This window comes from Podarcis vaucheri (assembly GCF_965113315.1).
Source record: "Podarcis vaucheri genome assembly, chromosome: 1".
NCBI lineage: Eukaryota > Metazoa > Chordata > Lepidosauria > Squamata > Lacertidae > Podarcis > Podarcis vaucheri.
Window position 1 is genome coordinate 112,852,556 of NC_138759.1, and position 17,944 is coordinate 112,870,499.

The 17,944-nt window shown below is 43.1% G+C and overlaps 1 protein-coding gene across 4 annotated transcripts in view; it reads left to right on the forward strand.

The window, feature by feature from the left end:
- The first annotated feature begins 13,338 nt into the window (after positions 1-13,338).
- B3GALT1 (beta-1,3-galactosyltransferase 1) overlaps positions 13,339-17,944 on the forward strand; it is a 344,225-nt gene continuing 339,619 nt past the window's right edge. For 3 of the 4 annotated variants that reach the window (XM_082237024.1, XM_082237022.1, XM_082237025.1), the window contains exon 1: positions 13,339-13,567. The gene's annotated coding sequence lies outside the window, so the exon portion shown is untranslated. Of the gene's footprint in view, positions 13,601-17,944 lie in introns of all 4 variants that reach the window. The other variant, XM_082237023.1, reaches the window with a different exon arrangement.

The window sequence follows — 17,944 nt, forward strand, 5'->3', positions numbered from 1 at the left end:
TTACACTGCATTCTAAAATCCATTTTTTTAATTCATTTGCATATTTTTGATGGCTTTGTGCTGAGCCCAAGGGTAAACAGACAGCTGTTAATAGCCATCGGTTGGAAGCCACAAAGATATTTCTTGATCAACAACATTTTAACAATAGAGTTGTTGTGTCATCATGATTCACCACCAAATCACTCAGCCCCGTCTCAGAATTTTTTATCATTATGTTTAACTTAATTATATTCACAATCTTTTGTTATCACCAGCTGGATTCTTTGAAACATGCAGAAATCTCCCCCCCCCCCAAGAGTGTGGTCATGGTACCATTTAGAGACAGTGGTGGTCCATTTGTCAGAATGTCCACCAGAAGCACCTATAATCCATTCATTGGGGGCAGCAGTGCAGCTACAATACAAACTTATGCCAGTTTACTTATGCCAGTTTTATATCATTTTAACTGTCAGGGCTTCTGGGAATGGTAGTTTGGTGAAAACGCTGGGAATTCCTACATCCTGTTACGTTTAGTGGAATACATTTCGGAAAACATTCCCTGCCCTGAAAATAAATGCCTTAGATCATAGCTGGTGTGTCTTCAGATGTTTGCTTGTCTGCACCCCACCTCCTAAAAAACTCTAACCACTCCAGAACTTCAGTTCTGAGCAGTAGTAGTTGATACGGTAGGATAGCAGTAGTTACATAACCTCCTGCTGCTTACCAAGAGGGAGCGTGAACGAGGCAAGGCAGTGGAGACTTCAACTGACATGGTGCTCCTGCTGGTGTGTTTGCACAGCACTGACCTCCCTGCTTCCTTGCCCTTCCCACTATCCGTCCAGGTGAGCTGTAGAGACTCTGCTGCTAGGAGGTCAGGTAAATGCCCTATCCCATTCTCTCCTACAGGTTTTCAGGGTTTCCTAGGAAGAGCACCTTGTGTTAAAACAGCTTTGTACTGTAGAAACACTGAGTAGTTGTTGTCGGCATTTAACTGGGTCTGCACCTAAAATCCAAGAAGGATGCCGAGTGGGTGCAAGTCAAGAAGGTGGAAGGCAAGGTAGAAGGCCATCTCCCCAATACCCATTAGTCATAGCTCACCTGGCGGGGGTACCCAGAGAAGGGCATCTGAAGGTCGCTTTATCAATTTGATTATCTACCTTGACCTTAAGCAATGTACAGAAGCATGTAATGCTGTGATAAATGCATGAAGACTTCTCATTAAAAATACTAACTGATGCAAAGGAGAGAGGGGGGTTTGCCCTGCCAGACTTAAGGTTATATTATGAAGCTGCGGCCTTCTGCTGGATGAAAGATTGGATTTTATTGGAAAACACTGATGTCCTAGATCTGGAAGGCTTCAATAATTCGTTAGGTTGGCATGCGTATTTGTGGTATGACAAGGGGGAAACACATGGAATGTTTAAAAACCATATTGTCAGAAAAGCAATATATATGGTCTGGAAAAAATATAAAGACTTATTGGAAAGCAAAACTCCGAGGTGGATTTCACCAATAGAGGCCAAAGCTCGGAAAACACCCAATATGGAGGCATACTGGCCGAAATATTGGGAAATAATAGAAAACATTGGAGGTAATTGGAGGTTGCAGAGCTTTGAAAAATTAAAGGATAAGGTGCAAAATTGGCTACACTATGCCCAAATTAATGAGGTTTTTAAGCTAGATAAAAAAATAGGATTCCAGGTGGAAAAATCGAAACTTGAGACAGAGTTGCTAGAACCAAAGACCAAGTTATTATCGAGAATGTACAACTTGCTGCTTAAATGGAACACCCAGGATGAGATAGTTAAATCAGCAATGATAAAATGGGCTCAGGACATTGGTTATAATATCATGTCTGAAGATTGGGAGAGGTTATGGACCACCGGTATGAAATTTACTGCATGTAATGCTCTGAAAGAAAATATTATGAAAATGGTATACAGGTGGTACATGACCCCGGTCAAACTGGCTAAGATATACCATTTGTCCGATAATAAATGTTGGAAATGTAAGGAAGCTGAGGGGACATTCTTTCACCTCTGGTGGACTTGTCCAAGATTGAAGGCCTTCTGGGAAATGATCTATAACGAGTTAAAAAAGGTGTTCAAGTACACCTTTCCCAAGAAACCAGAGGCCTTCCTTCTGGGCATTGTCGGCCAGAAGGTGTTAAAAAAGGATAGAACTTTTTTTATGTATGCTACAACAGCAGCAAGAATTCTTATCGCCAAGCATTGGAAGACCCAAGATTTGCCCACACTGGAGGATTGGCAGACGCAATTGATGAACTACATGGAACTAGCCGAGATGACTGCAAGGATCCGAGACCTGGGAGAAGAGGCAATGGAGGAGGACTGGAAAAAATTTAAAGACTATCTGCAAAAGTATTATAAGTTGTATGAATCATAAGATGCCGTATGATTTGGAATGTTAGCCCCAGCAACGAAATTTAATTATCTATGAAATTGGGCAACATTTATGAAAGAATCAAAGTTTAAATGGGTAAAAATGACATTATGTTATATTTTTAGAGTAAATGGAGAATAAGAGATTTAAACTTAAATTGCAACTGAAAATATAAAGAAACACACGAAGTAAGGGTATAATTTGCTGATAACTTTATTATCAAGAATGCATTATGCGGGAGATGTGGGGAAGTCCAATGGAAATTTGAAATAAGTTCCTGAAATGGTTGTGATTTTCTGTTCTTTTCTTTCTTTCTTTTTTTTCTATTCTGTTCATTCTTTTGTTCTTTCTGTAATTTGGAAAAAATGCAATAAAAATTATTATAAAAAAAAAAAATGTTTCCACGCATCTCTTTGGCCAATGGCACATGAAATTGCCACAGTGCATATGCTCAAAGGGCTTCAGTCTATGGTGCAGAATGATTATGGAACCAGTGAGTGATGCAAGCTGCATGGTGTTCTCTTTTGTGTGTGTACATATCTAGTACATCTGGTTGTGAACTGTAGCACACTGACCTTCTGCACTGTAAATTTGGTACAGGAAATGAGGCTCTAAACTATATATAGCTTAAGCCAATGCATGTCCACTCTGAAGTAAGACTGCAATCCTAACCCCACGTACCTGGGAGTAAGCTCCAATGAATTTAGTAGGGCTTATTTTTGAGTAGACACAGGTAGGATTGCACTGTCTTTGATTTACTCTCCAGACAAGTACAGCATGGCTAGACCATGTGGTCCCCTCCATATATTGCTGCCTCAGCCAGCATGACTAAAAGTCAGGGATGGTGGGAGATGGAATGCATCTAGATTTGGAGGTCATGTGATAGCACAACCCCCCATAAATTAAACTAATTTCTGACTCAAGCAAGGTGAGTGGACTGCAGAATGGACTTTTGTTCCTTTTGTTCAATCTTCCTTTGCATCTGTGAGTGGTTAAGCTATTTCACATCCCACCCCCCACTGCCACCCCCCACCCCGGTTAGAATATGTCTCTCCACCCCCTCACCAGACAGTAGCAGACCATCTGTTTCAAGGAACATTAATGCTATCAAGAATGCAAAAATTAATTTTCTAATACAAAAAATTAATCTGAACTGGATTAACCGAGGGAAAGAACATTCAGTTTTCAGCTTGCATAAATCTGTAGTTTTGTTCAGTGGTTTCCTTAATCATGATTAATATTTTCATTTTATTTATAATTTTGCTTGTAGTTTCTTTCTAAAGGCTTTTCATGGGATAATCTGGCAATTGCTGCTGCTAATAATCATGAGAAGATAACCTGTTTCCCTTTCCCATGGCAGGGATGATGCGTGACTTTTTGGGAAGGAGTCCAGACACTGGCAGGCCTCTCTCAGGCAGGTTGTTTGGAAAGCTGGAGCATTTCGCTAAAAGTCAAAACGAAGGTCCCTGAGGAGTATTAACCAGGATCCAAATACCTCTGCTCGCTAGCAGGAAGGAGAAAGGGTGGAGTCTGAATATGGGACAGTTCCAAACTGTGATTTCATCTTCGCAGAAATATGTTCTGTCTGATTCTGGGGAGGAGGAGTTACAGTTTCAGGTTCCAGAATTTTAAAAAAGCAAAAGACCTCAATAACGAAACACAGGCCACATCTGCACTGTACATTTAAACCAGAGCAGTATCCTATACCACTGTGATCATAGCAGTATCATTAGAAGCCCCCTATTCCCCTCACAGAGGCACAATTCCCAGAGTTCCCTGGGAAGAGGGATTGACTGTTAAAGCACTCTTGGAATCGTAGCTCAGTGAGTGGAATAATGGTCTCCTAACAACTCTCAGCCTCCTTAAGAAACGCTGGATCCTTTGGGGAAAGCTATGAGTACTTTAAAGTGGCACGATACTGCTTTAAGTGTATAGTGCAGATAGGTGTAGTGCAATGCAATACAGCAATGGACAGAAAATCCTCAGTAAAATCTAGCACTACTAATACAATAATATCCAGCCTCAACAGTGCTGAAAGCTAGGACCTGGTTCTTGATTCGGTTTTTCTGTGCAGTGAGTTCACCTATGTGGGGCATTTCTTACTAACAGGGAGAGCTAAAAAAAAAATGAGATAATAAGTGCTAGCTAAATTAAATTTTAGGCATATCATTGATGTGATTTCCACACACACACCCCTCCTCAAAGTGTGATTTTTAAACGGTTTGTTTCCTTTATCTCTGCCTCCACCAAGATTCTTCCAGCAGGAACTTTTGGGATAATCTGCAACAATACAGCTGTTGAGATGTGATAGATGGTTTTTGTATTCCAACCAAATGCTGTTTAGTTATCTTCCAACACTTTTGATGAATTGGGTTAGACATATTACTGATTCTGAGTAGGCTGAGGGCAGGCTTTTCTGGACAAGAAAATAGCTACTGTGTGCACCAGAGCTATTATATTATGGGAAGAAACTGCACCAGAATGTTGAGTCTTGAAGGTTATATTTATGAGATGGCCAATATTGTCCAAGCGGAATGGCTGAAGGTTTTTGTTTACGTTTTTCAGATAATACAAAAATATTTCTCTTAGCTATTCAGAAATGACTGAACACAGAATTATTCCCTTTTCCCCCCCTGGCTTGAAGGATTTATGAATCCCACACAGGGAAAATGTAAAATACATTATATGTAAAACTGCAGACTTTAAATATTTATGTTCTAAAGACAACTAAACATTTCTACTGCTAAATATCTGCTTTAACTCACATACAATACCGTAGGCTAGCTTTTGAATATTCATTGAAGGTTTGAGTAACTTACAGCTGATAATTAGTTTTTAATTCAATTCTGCAGCATCCCAAGAGTCACATTTTGAAAACTGGTGGTTGCATTGGACTTTGATGCCCCAATAAAGAAGGCTTTGACACGGGTGCCATACTTGTGCGTGCAGGTGTCACCATTCGTTTCAGTGAATGACGCCACTTCACATGCACATTCCTTTCTGTGCATGGAACTGCCTCTTCCATCAAAGTTAATAAACTCCTGAGGAACTACACATATCTGCTTGAGCCCTTGTGACTGCAGGAACATTGCACTAGCCTGTGCACAGTTTAGTGCATTACGTTCCATTGGCATCTTTTACCCTCATCCTGTAACAGCAACTCATTAAAGGAAACATCATGTGGATTGTTCTTCTGGATGAGGAACCTGTGACCCACCAGAGGTTGTTGGACTCCAATTCCCATCAGCCCCAGCAAGTAAGGCCAAAGGTCAGGCATGGTGAGAGCTGAACAATGTCCTGAGGGCCACAGGCTCCCTCATCCCTGTTAGGGATGAGCTTCCAGCCACATGTGCAAAAGGGTGTTTTGTAAGAAGGCAACAACCTTAATCTACAAACACAGGGATGCCCCATACATATCGAGCTCATACTTGTATCATCTCTTGTCGGCTGTCTGATGGATGTGGACCACAGGCTCCCTATTTCCTTAAACCACCCTGCATATATATCATTCTTTCCAGATGTTTTGGTGCTTGCTTATTTGTATCACTGTCGTGTTCCAAATGACACAAGGTTTTGTAACTAAGAATGTTGTCAGTTGATACAGTGGTACCCAACTTGTCAAAAGGATGCTGAGCTGTAGCTTGTGCTGTCCATCCTCTGTGCAGTCAGCTTTCTCTCTGAAAAATTATTGTGAAGCCTTATGATTACAGCAAGTGCACTGAAGAAGAAAAAGGTACTATTGCTCGTGTAAACTGTTCAAAATGCCTTGAAATAAAGAATTGCAAGCACACAAGTTTGGAAATCCAATGAAGAATTCAGCGCAATTAATTGGCTTACAGTCCTTCAAATCCTGTAAGCTTAAGCAGTTCAAGTACCTTGATTAATGTACTGCAACTCATATCTAAAATTTTTGACTTTTTCCTTTAAAAAAACACACCTCACAATGAATTAAAATCATAATATTGGTTTTCAGCACTGAGCTTTCAATTTCTCAGAACTCCCCTTGCTTTTTATGGTACTGCTTTCCCACGGGATTTTCGGCACATTTCCCAGAACTTTGCTTGACCATCTCCAGTTTCAGAAGCTTGCAAATTTTTGCTTCAGGTTGTTTCATCTATAATCTCGGGATCAGATGGTCAAGCCAGTAAAATGAGACAAGGACTGGAAGGAATAAATTTACAACTTAGCAGCTCCCTCAAACCATCTAAATAAATCCTCAAATCCCACTCCCTACAGGAATTAGTTTTGCTGCCAAGTTCCCCATTAGTTCCCAAGTGAAGATATTTGGCAATGTGGAAGGTTGGTGTAATCCAAAACAGGTGAGGAGTGATAATTCAGCTGTGCAGCTGATTTTTGCTGACCCCTGACAGTCAAATCACCCCCTTAAAAAGGTAAAGGTAAAGGGACCCCTGACCATTAGGTCCAGTCGTGACCGACTCTGGGGTTGCTGCGCTCATCTCGCTTTATTGGCCGAGGGAACCGGCGTACAGCTTCCAGGTCATGTGGCCAGCAGGACTAAGCCGCTTCTGGCGAACCAGAGCAGCGCACAGAAACGCCGTTTACCTTCCCACTGGAGCGGTAACTATTTATCTACTTGCACTTAGACTTGCTTTCGAACTGCTAAGTTGGCAGGAGCAGGGACCGAGCAATGGGCACTCACCCCGTCACAGGGATTCGAACTGCCAACCTTATGATCGGCAAGTCCTAGGCTCTGTGGTTTAACCCATAGCGCCACCTGCGTCCCTTCTAATCACCCCCTTAGGATGCAGTAATAAAGAGGTGTTCTTAACTCCTCCTATTTCACAGTGGAAAGGGGAAATGTGGCAATGACAAAGCAAATACTTAGCAATACTTAACATTTTAAGATTGTAAACTTAAGGCTAACACAAAAAAATGATACAAGACTTTATGAATCGAAAGTGGAGATGCTATATGTACTTTGTTTGTTTTGCAACATAATAAAATATTCTGTATGTATGTATGAATGTATGTATACAGTCGTACCTTGGTTGACAAATGCCTTGCAACTCGAATGTTTTGGCTCCTGAACGCCACAAAGTGAGTGTTCTGGTTTGTGAACGTTCTTTGGAACCTGAACATCTGGCTCGGCTTCCACGGCTCGGCTGCACGAACTTCCTGCAGCCAATCGGAAACCACACCTTGGTTTCTGAATGTTTTGGAAGTCAAGCAGACTTCCGGAAATACACACACACACACACACACACATGTAAAAGTTGCACCTGACAAAGGCAAGGGGAGAGGGCACAGGCCCTGCCTCTCTCATGCTCTCCTTCCTTCTCACAGGGCAGGTAGTGTCAGTTTGCACTGTGTGAGGAGGGGACTGTTTGACATATTTCCTCTCTTCTTCCTTGCCACAGGCCAGACCCCCTTGGCCCTGGGAAGGAAAGGAGTCAGTCCAACTCCAGCAGGCCCTGATGTTGCCCTAGCAACAATATACTCCATGACTGTGTTTGTCTATCTGTTTTTGCATCCTTTGCTGTGTGAATTTGACAACGGTTGCCTTTGTAGAAACTGGAGAAAACTGAAGCAGGAAAGACACCCCACTGCCGGGAAGATAACATTCAGAGTTTGTCCTACGGTTTCATAATGCCTAACAAAATTCTTTTGTTTTGGGTCTTTTGGTGAGCAAGCAAAAGAACAGAATGACTTTATCAAAAATGGGGAAAACATGAGTGTGAGGATTTATTTTGCATGGTATATCTATGTGACTGTTTTTGGCTGGTGGAACAAGAAGGCATTTACCATGCACCACTCAGAATATTGCCCATAAACAGCTATGCAATTATGGAACTGGTCAAAGAGGGAGGGATCTTCAAGCTTCCTGGACAGAAACTCTGATATTGCTCTAAAAGCATAAAATAAGGACTGCAGTACCACATGTGCATATTTACTCAGAAGGACATCCAACCAAGGTCAGTAGAACTTACTCCCAAGAAAGTGGCTTTAAGATCATATCCTAATGGTGCAATTGTACATGTCTACTCAGAAATAAGTCCGCAGCGGGGCTTACTCCCAAGTAAAGCACTGAGGCCTTCAACTGAAATCTTGGTTTAGGAATCACAAGCTTGGAAAACACAACATATGTGCAGCTTATTTGCTTCCCGGTTATGTTGCCTTTCAAATGTGCTGCCCTCATAATTTAAAGTTCTATCTGAAAACATGACAGGAAAATGACTTTTAAAAATGCAGAAAGATTTTTCAGGAAGCTACAAAGCACAACAGAAGCTTGGCAATGGCGTATGGCCTGAACCCTTCTCCTTACGGTATCATAATAGGAAAAAACAAGTTATTATACTGCTAATCTTTATTATCTGCCATCGACTCTGGGCTAAGCCATTCTCTCACAGCTCTTCCCATCCATAAAACTGTATAGGAGACACTGCTTTGTATCATCTTCTAAGATTTTGACATTTTGAGGTGAGGAGTGCCTGGTGCTCTGTCTTAAGTAATAAATAACTTTAGATAAGAGTCTATTGTGGCTGAGTATGATGGTAACACACTATTGTGTTTGGGCAGGGAGGAGGGGAAGCTTTTATTACTTGCATCCTGACCAATATAATGCTGGGGGTTCATTTGCCGTCCTCTGGGCTTTTTCTTTCCAAGTCCAACTTCTGCTGAAGTTTAGCATGTTTTGGTGTTGCTGTCAGTCTGTTCAGGAGTCCTGTCTTCCTGCCAATGAAGATCATCTTATATTTGTGAATGGTGTGTTGCTGTTCTTAAGCTAGCTAGCTCTCTTTAAGACATCTCTTTGCACACATTTGTTTTTAATCCTCCGGTACCCAAGGGTAATTAACCCAAGCAATGTTGACATGCAGCCATGGATTTTATTAGCGCTGGGATCAATGCTTTGCTCTTTAAGTGCTTTGCAGTTGAAGAAATGTGGGGTGCTTTTACTGAATAGATTGAAAGGTTTTGTTTTTAGTTTTTGTAAGTTGAGTTGCTAGATGGAAGAAAAGTGTCTTCATGTTCCGTTTGCTGTGGCACTTTGGATTTCTGCACAGTTGCTGCAGATCTCTGTGGATTGACAAAATACATACAACGTGGCGTTGATATTGATGATACTTGTAACTAATTCTGAATTAAACAGAATCGGCAGTATACATTGTGGCAACTTGTTTAAAATGCAGTTTCCTGCTGGGCTTTTAGCTATTTTATATTGACATGCTATGTACACAAACATCCTAAGTCCCCTCAGGCCTGAAAAATGTTTCAAGCTGTAAGGCTTTAAGAGAACTTATAATTTTCTGTCATAAATTACACAGTGTAAGAATCTGAGATGTTAAAGCATAGAATAATGGAATTATAGAGTTGGAAAGGTTCTTGAGAGTCATCTAGTCCAACCCCCTGCAATGCAGGAATCTCAACTAAATCATGCATGACAGACGGCCAATTAGCCTCTGCTTAAAAGCCTCCAAGGAAGGAGAGGCCACACCTCTCTCTTTTTTTTATTATTTCTTCTCCACAATTTTTATTTTTTAATTCATCATTAATACACATATACAAGCATACAAACATACATTTCATACAATCTTTAAAAATGTTCAAACATACTTACACTCAATCCCACAAATAGTTCCTTTCCCCATCACCATCCACCAACCCTTCACCCCACCTTTGTGTCTGACTTCCAATCTACTCAATTACCACCTCTCATAGGAGTCTCTTTCACTGTTGAATAGCCCTTACTGTCAGAAAGTTCTTTCTGATGCTTATTTGGAATCTCCCTTCTTGTAACTTGAATCCATTGGTTCACGTCCTAGCCTCCAAAGCAGTTAAAAACAGGCTCGCTCCATCCTCCATGTGACATCCCTTCAGATATTTGAAGATGGCTATCATATCTCCTCCTGTTTTCCAGGCCCAACTCCATCAACCGTTCCTTAGAAGGCTTGATTTCCAGTCTCTTGGTCATATTGGCTGCCTTCCTCTGCACATGTTCCAGCTTGTCAATATCTTTCTTAACTTGTGGTTCCCAGAACTAGACACAGTTCTCCAGGTGTGGTCTGACCAAGGCAGAATAGAGCAGGACTGTAACATCCCTTGATAATAATAATAATAATAATTTATTATTTGTACCCCGTCCATCTGGCTGGGTTTCCCCAGCCACTCTGGTCGGCTTCCAACAAAGATTAAAAATACATTAAAATGTCACACATTAAAAACTTCCCTGAACAGGGCTGCCTTCAGATGTCTTCTAAATGTCAGGTAGTTGTTTATCTCTTTGACATCTGATTGGAGGGTGTTCCACAGGGAGGGCTCCACTACTGAGAAGGCCCTCTGACTGGTTCCCTGTAGCTTTGCTTCTCGCAATGAGGGAACCGCCAGAAGGCCCTCGGCGCTGGACCTCAGCATTCGGGCAGAACAATGGGGGTGGAGACACTCCTTCAGGTATACTGGGCTGAGGCCGTTTAGGGCTTTAATGGTCAACACCAACACTTTGAATTGTGCTCAGAAACGTATTGTGATCTGGACACTATAGTTCTGTTGATGCAGTCTGGAACATTATTAGCATATATTTTTTGCCGCTGCATCAAACTGTTGACCCATGTTAAACTTGTGGTCTGCTAAGACCTCTAGATCCTTTCCACATGGACTATTGGCAATCCAGATGTTTCCCATCTTATATTTGTGCAGCTAGTTCTTCCTGCCTAAATGCAGAGCCTCACATTTGTCCCTATTGAAATCCACACTTGGCTATGGTGCTCACTGCCTATCTCAAAGGGTTGTTGAAAGGCTTAAATGCTCACAGAAAGACCAATATATTAATGGAACAAGTGCCTTAGCATTATAGAAAAACTTTGATGTTTCTCCTGAGGTGGTATGGTTGACAGGTGCCTATAAATATACAGTATATACTGCCAAATTCACACAGTAAAGGATGCAAAGACATGCTACAGCTGGGTAATATACAATACTGGTCATACTGTACTCAGAGTAGATAACTGATTTCAGTGGGTCTGAGTATGACTTAGTTGGAGTTCACTTCCACCACACATGCACCCAATACAGGGTGCTAATCTTGAAGTGAGACGAATGCATATCAACACACACAAATGTGTGGAAGTGAATCCACAAGTTCTCAAATAACAGATTTTTTCTAACATTGTCACCAGACAACATGGATTACGGGATTCTCTTCCATGCTTTACTCTCCAAGTTATTTTTGTTCTGAAGCCAATGAAATACATAACATTGTATGTGTTTCATCTTCCTTTTAACCCATGGACATTGTATACACTCCAAAATTGTTATAAATATTTGGTTATGGGCTCTCCCATTCATTTGGCTCTGGACACATTACTGGTGCCCCCGCCAATAGTGTTTGAAGCCATGTGCATATGACATGACACCACAGTTTTAAGAAGAATATTGACAAGCTGGAACGTGTGCATGGGAGGGAGACCAAGATGATCAAGGGTATGGAAACCAAGCTTTATGAGGAAAGGTTGAGGGAGTTGGGTATGCTTAGTCTGGAAAAGAAAAGACTGAGAGGAGATATAATAGGCATCTTCAAATATCTGAAGAGCTGTCACATGGAGGATGGAGCAAGCTTGTTTGCTGAGGCTTCAAGGGGTAGAACATGAACCAATGGATTCAAATAGCAAGAAAGGAGATTCCAACTAAACATTGGGAATAAGTTTCTGACAGTAAGAGCTGTTCGACAGTCAAATGGGCTCCCTCAGAAGGTGGTGGCCTCACCATCCTTGGAAGCTTTTAAGCAGAGGTTATGGTGCCATCTGTCCAGGATTCTGTAGCTATGATTCCTGGATTGTTGGGTCCTTTCCAACTCTACAATTCTATGGCTCTATGACATTAGCCACAATTTGTATCTGCCTTGTAATTTTTGAGAAATACAGCGGTTGGATGTACTTCCCCTCAAACCAGCTTCCATCTGATTTGAAAATATAAGGCACATTCACTTCATGATGAAACTGTGATGTATACACCCGAGACTGCATGTGCAAATGCCAGCTGTGAGAGTAGGCGTTTTCCAGTGGGGTGGGTGGGGGGTAGCAGGTGTAGATGAAACCAAACAGGCAATGCATATTGGGTGAAGTCAACCTTACTGTGTTCTAAGACTAAGTTGCTAAATTGTACATAGCCTTTGAGACTGAGAAGCAGACTATGTTGCATGAAACTCAAAAAACAAAAACAAGTTCTCTCCCTATTGCTGGGGACAATCTCCATCCTTGGCCACGAACCTCTCCTTTGTTGTTACCAATGGCTCTGCTACATTCCCTCACCCCACAGCCCCATTCCTAAATACCTATTAGAAACGCAACGATGCCAGCTTTCAGATAAGAAAAGGGAAATGGGGAGAGGGGCTGGGGAGGAAAGGAACGGGGAAGGCTGGAGTGACCAGGGACAAGGCATCAGAAAGGTGCACTTTCTGCTTGCAGCAGGTGCAAACCTACCTTCAGCATGGGGGCATATTTTGCTAGCTCTGCCCTATACTCCCCACCCCCCGCGATGCTAATCCCACCTTCCTTGCGTGCAACGCTTACTCTAAAGGTATTCTCCCGAAGAAGCAGTGATTCCTTTGGTACCGATTCGTCCCCCGCCCCCTCTCTTTCGACCCTGGGTCCCTCCCACCGCCGAGTCCCTCCGATCCCCCGGTTAAGGTGGAAGGGGATGGCCGAAGCCACCTTAAAGGTAGCCTCGGGCAAGGCGGGCGCACCTCGGCGCTGCGGACCCCTAAAGCCCCACCGGGAGCCGGCGGCCCCTTCCTCCCCGCTCTCCCGGAAGCCGAGCTGCCGACTGAGGCAGGGGGAGAAGAAGAACGCGAGGAGGCGACCACGGGGGCTGGGTGGGCGGGGGAAGCGGCTGGGCGGGCAGCCCTCCTCCCGCCATTGGTGGGCGCCCCTCTCTCCCGGGGAGCCCGAGGAGGCGCCGATTGGCTGCCGGCGCTTGTCAGTCGGCGAGGGCCGAGTTCCATTGCTGGCTGGGCGTGCGGCGTGAATCGCTGCTGCTGCTGCTGCCGCGGCGGCTGGTGCAGCTGCGGGGAGAGCGGGGCTGGCGGCGCGGCGGCGGCGGAGGGAGAAGGGATGCTGGCGGAATGGGCGGCCGGGCAGGAAAGCGGCGAGCGGGAGCCGGAACTCCGCTGAGAAGCGTCCGCGCTGCTGCTGCTGCCGCCAGTCAAGGGAAGGACGTGAGCCGAGCCCCGCCGGTGAGGTTTGGCGCCGGGCAGGATTCTTTCTGGGTGTGTGTTGTGTGTATTGTGTGTGTATTGTGGCTGTGCGTAAGGGGCAGGATCTCCCCGCGCAGCATCCGTTGTTGGAAGGGCTGGACTCGGGCGGCGCGGGGCAGGGGATCGGCCGCTCCCGGGCAGGGCTGGGCTGGGCTGGGCTGGGCTGGGGGGCGTTGAGCAAGATGTCTGGGCGAGGGGCGAGCGCGGCATGGGCGCCTGGAGGGCTTGGGCGCACTTGGCGGGGCAGAGGCGCCCGGCCGCCTCCTCCGGAGCATCGCCCTGATGCTCGTATGCCCTTCAAGGAGGCTTCGCCGGCAGCCGGAACGCGAGGACGAAGGAGCATCCAGGAAGCCCCGCAGATGGAACTTTATTGGCCTAATTAAAAGAGGATTTGCATGGCGAGGGGAAGCGCGTATTGGCAAGGTTGCTGGAGCGCAGGTTGCTGGAGAGCAAGAGGGTTTGCTTGTTTGGGGGTTCTTTTTGCTTCTTGCAAGCGAAACTTCAGCTGGAGCCGTGGCCTGGCGGGCTTTGCCCCGCAGCCCATGCCCGAAGTTGAGGAGGCGAGCCCCTGGACTGATCTCTCCTAGCAGCTTCGACCTCCTCAGACCTTAGGGTGAGTCAGGTAGGCAGCCGCCCAACTCCTTCCCTGCCCACCTCTGCCTTGGTTCCAATACCTATAGATCCCACCCTGTGGATGCCCCGCTTTGGGTTCAGCTCGCCTACTTTTCTGGAGCTTTTCCCGTGTGTGAGAGAGTAGTACTACTGGAGGCGTGTGTTTGGCTGGGGGTTGGTGGAGAAGAGCAAGCTTTTGTTTTCATGTCTGAGCGAGAGAGTTGAGAAGTCCAGTGGCTCTCAGCTGTGAACTGTCAGTTCCCCACAATGGGATGCCGGATTATTTGCCAGCCTGCACTGTTGGACTTCCAAAGTGTATTGATGTCAGGGCAGCTGTTACTTTGCTTTTTCCCCTCCCAAATAAGATGCGGGGATTTATTTATTTATTTTAAAAGACAGATTGCCAATTAAGAAAACAGCGTTAACCTTCTGTTTTTGTAACCATCTCCGCAGGGGACTGGGTTTGATTTTATTCTCCCACAGAAATTGCGTTAAATGAAAAGGGCTTTTTTTTTTGTTCCCAACTCTGCTGATGGCTAATGCTGGTGGGTTGGTAGATTTGGAACCTCGCAACTTTGGGAAGTGGATGGGGTGACCCATTGTTGCTTGTTCCTTATTATTTTTAAAAGAAGAACTCCATGAATATTGATCCAAGAGGAGGTAATGGTGTTAGTCTGTTGTAGCAACGTTGAAGAAAGGGTCTTGTGGCACCTTTCGAAAAGCTAACTGATCTTGTGGTATAAGGTTTCATGGACGAGAAGTCGCTTGCTATCCTATACAAAAGTAAGTCTGTGAGGTTTACTCTCAAGTAAATGTGCATTGGATTGTGGCTGCAGCCATATGTATCCTCTTGAATATAACAAAGTGGGTTGCTTGTAGCCACAAAACCTTTTGGCATGATACATTGTAAGTCTTAAAGATACATCAGAACTTTCCCTGTTTTTTCCTTAGAGATATGCAACCTAATATTAAGCAGTTTTTCTCAGAAGTAAGGTGAAGTAATTCAGTGACACGTCAGTCGCCTGTTTGTCTTCTCCTGGTTCTTTGAGGGGTAAAAGCAATACAGAAATGAAGCAGAAAAAGCTACTCTGTGCATACTGAGAAAGAGCAAGCTAGTGGTCAAAAGACACATGCACAAGAGCTACTTAAAGAGAATAGCAACTTGGCTGAGATTTTGGTTGCAGAAAGTTTATTACAAAATCCCTGACCTTGACTTGCAGATAATAATGTGCAGTGCTGCTCTTGGCATGTTTACTCTGAAATAAGTTCAGTTGCGTTGGGGGGGGGGCTTACTTCTTTGTAAGCGTAGTTAGGATCACAGTATTAAATTCTTCCAAACCTTAGATCTCACCAGATGAGTTCTGGATTTACTGGGATGTGTTCTTTCTTCTTGAAGACTGGAAGCAATAAAACAAAGCAAAACTTCAGCTTATCCAGTGGTCTAATATGTTGCTCTGTTGGCTCCAATCTTGTACACACTTCCTAGGGAGTAAGCACCGTGGACCTCAATGGGAACTTACTCCTGAGTAAATATGCACAATCTTGGGCAGCAGAACACTAGATTCTGAGTTGGTTAGTAGTGTTTTGTTATCTTAGCATGCATTGGTTGTTCTCATATCTTTCTTAAAAAGGAACGACTCCATGATGCAAAACATTAACTCTCTAATAGAGCAGTAGCTAACCCTCATAATTACGAGAGGGATCTTTATTTTTATTTTTTATGGTGCTTAATGCTTCCAAATTTTCTGAAGCATTGTGCCACTGATGTAATTAGCAGCCAAACACCAACACATTGGGGAAAGTGTAGCATATCTATGATCTTCCATCTGATGTAGAGTCTAATCTACATACCATTCTAATGATTTGTTAAATAATGGATTGTGATCTGCAGATACCTTGGCCTGATTAATTCAAAGCCAGTGGTGGAATGGTAGGGAGACTGCTCAAATATTTAAGATGGTATTTTGTTCTGCTAAAACCATCTGGTTCCCTGTTGGCATTTTTAGCTCTGGAAAAGTCTCACATAGTTTAGAAGTCTAGGAATGTGCCATGTTGCTTATGCGACCTCCTTCTCTAACACACATGAATTCTCTTCTCTGTTTCCAGGTTGTACTATCCACACTTTCCCTTGATGTCTGAATTGGGTAAACCATGGTTAGCATTCATTAACAATTCATGTTTTGCAAACTGACATCAAACCATGGTTTCAAGTTGTGCTTTGTTTGAGTGTTAGCACCAATCATGTTTTACTTGATTCAGACCTGGATGCTACATTAGAAAGCTGTGGTTAGGGCAACTTAGAAATGGATGAGTAATTGAAGTATCAGGGAGGGGGAAGAGGATGGAGTGTTTAAACCCACAATACACTCCCAGTCCTCCAAAACATGGTGCAACCTGGGTTACTGTGTCTTGGTTGGATGCACAAATCCATTCATAATAGTTGAAAAACTAATGGGAAGTTAATGAAAGCTACATATTGACACCAGTGGGCTTTAGAATACTTAATCCTTTGGTCAAATCAGGTTGTCATTAACAGCATGTTTGTGTTTTGCACTAATAAGCTTTTATAGCTGAATTGTAAATATTAAGGGTAGGTTTTAATACTCAATGCTTTCCTATAAAACACAAATCTTCTGCCCTGCAATGCACTTATCAGAGAAAAATATATTTATTTACAGGAAACAGAACTGAAATGGTACTTTATCAGATTTATGAATTTTTGTCATATGGTGCTAAAAAAGTGTTAAACTGATGTGATGCAGTTAATGAAATCTATTTAAGATTTTTTTTTTGGTAGCTAGGTATGTTGCAGAGAGCTGTGTGCAGTTTGTTCTATTCCTACCTAGTGCTTCCATTCTAGTTTTTCCTGACCTACACCACTGGGTGCAGTCAGTGTCAATTTTTCCTAGCGGTTTAGTGACATAGACAAATGCTGTTTTGTCAAAAGGCAAGGTTGAAACCCCCAAACTGATTTTCCTTGTGCCTTACATTGTATATTGGGGCTTCAATCCATTGTTCATTTGATTCCTGCGTACTCACTTGGGAAATCCTATTTACTTCAGCGCAATTATTCATCTGAATAGAAATATAGGAAATCTCTCTTATTTTTATTGTATTGCCTTACCTCTTAAGCTACTGGTCCTCTGGGCAGCTATTTCGTTTTGGAATTACAAAATAATGGGTTGTCAACAATGCTAGCCCTACTTGGAGTAAACCCATTAAAACGAAGGGGCCTAAGTTAGGCATGTGTATTAATTTCAGTGGGTCTGCTCTGAGTAGGACTAGCATTGAAAACTACTTGGTGCAAATAAGAATGATATTATAAGAATAAGAATAAAATCAAAGCAACGTTAAAGTAATTCATAACACAAAAGCTTCCATTTCAAAGGCCTGATGAAAGGGGCATTTCTTTGCCCTAAATGAAATGGATCTAGTAGGGAGCCAGCCCTTAAAAGACCATGTGCAATGCAGATACATAAAATAACCAAGGCACACCAAGTTCTTTGAGGCTTACTCCCTGGTAAGCAGCCACAGGACTGCTTCCTCAGTGTATGGTATTGTTATTTTAATGGATCAAGAACTTTTTTTTTACATTATTACAATCCTTTGTGTTCAAACTGTTGAATACAACAAACTTAACCACAATAAAGCTGTAAATGCCACTACTACAGAATAACTATTTTTTAAAAAATAAAAATGACTCAACTACCACAGGGCATATTTGCCATATTTTTTTGTGTTTTG